We start from the raw sequence: 1,258 nt of genomic DNA on the forward strand, positions 1-1,258 counted from the left end.
TATATATAAAAAATTTATATCATATACCAAATATTTTGATAAATTATTTATAAAAAAACTGTAATAGAACAGAAAATTTGAAAAAAAAAGATCATATAGTACAAAAAGGCCCCATATTCATGGAATTAGGGGGTTTGAATATCTATTCTATATCATACAGAAAAAATAATGTCTAAAATTATCAAATCAACCAAAATGTTTTTCACATACTCGCTTCCTCTAGTATGCAGCTTACTGTGTTTTTTAAGCGTATAAAAGCTCAAATGATTTATTGCATACTTTACAGGTTAGGGTTTTCCCCCCTGTATGTATCTCATATGTACTTAGTGCCTGTTTTTTAAAAGAAGGCCAGCTGCATACCTCACAGATAAAGGGTTTAATCCTGCTGTTTTTTCAATGTGACTAAGGTCATTTTTGAGAGAAATTTTTTATTGCAAATCTCACACTTAAAGGGATCCTTTCTGTTGAATTAACAGTGACCCCTATGAGGGAATTTTTTAAAGAAGCTTTTATTAATATACCACATTTAAATGTTTCTCCTTTAGAGTACTCTTTTAATGTGGTCTAAAGATAAATTTTCCTGGAAAATCCTTTACTGCATGACCCCAATTTAAGGGTTTTTCCTTTTAGTGTCTTCTATGGTTACCTATATCAATTTTCCTACAAATGGTGTAGCACACACCCACATTTAAAAAGGTTTCTTTTTTGTATGAACCCTCATGTGTCCCAATAGTTGGGTTAAAGGAATTTCTTATTACCACTTCACAAGTGAAGCATTTCCAGTTTTCGAGTATTTTTCCCCAGACACCCCTTTTTTTCCCACCCTTAGGTGCCTGGTAATTTATCTGATGAGCATTTGTACTCACATTCCATTTCGGTGTATCAACAGTTTATCACTTAGTAAAAGTTTTGTTGCAAACCCTCCACTTTAGGGTTTTCTCCTTTGTAGTATTCTCTCATGTGTTTATTAAATAAGAATTTTGATGATATTTTACAAAATCTCACATGTGTGAGTTTTCTTTGTATCCATCTTTTTATGCTCCACTTTTTTAACTTTTTGAGAAATTTTTTTTCGGGGCTGACTCGTCTTCCTTGGGGGCTGTCTAATGTGTGATGGTATCACAATACCACCCCAAATGGTGCTGTCCCCTTTGAAATCTTACTTTCTTCTTTTTTTCCATTTTCTTCCTCTCGGGATGCTCTTACTTCCCTACGGAAGGCCATTTTAGGTTTGTATCATCATTCATAGCCCAAACTT

At 33.3% G+C, this 1,258-nt stretch overlaps 1 protein-coding gene across 1 annotated transcript in view; it reads right to left on the reverse strand.

Annotated features, from left to right (window-relative positions):
• LOC119588793 (gastrula zinc finger protein XlCGF26.1-like) overlaps positions 1-1,258 on the reverse strand; it is a gene marked incomplete at its 3' end in the record, with an annotated part of 13,819 nt that overhangs the window by 12,043 nt on the left and 518 nt on the right.

The sequence above is a fragment of the Penaeus monodon genome, chromosome 24, assembly GCF_015228065.2.
Source record: "Penaeus monodon isolate SGIC_2016 chromosome 24, NSTDA_Pmon_1, whole genome shotgun sequence".
Classification (NCBI taxonomy): Eukaryota; Metazoa; Arthropoda; class Malacostraca; order Decapoda; family Penaeidae; genus Penaeus; species Penaeus monodon.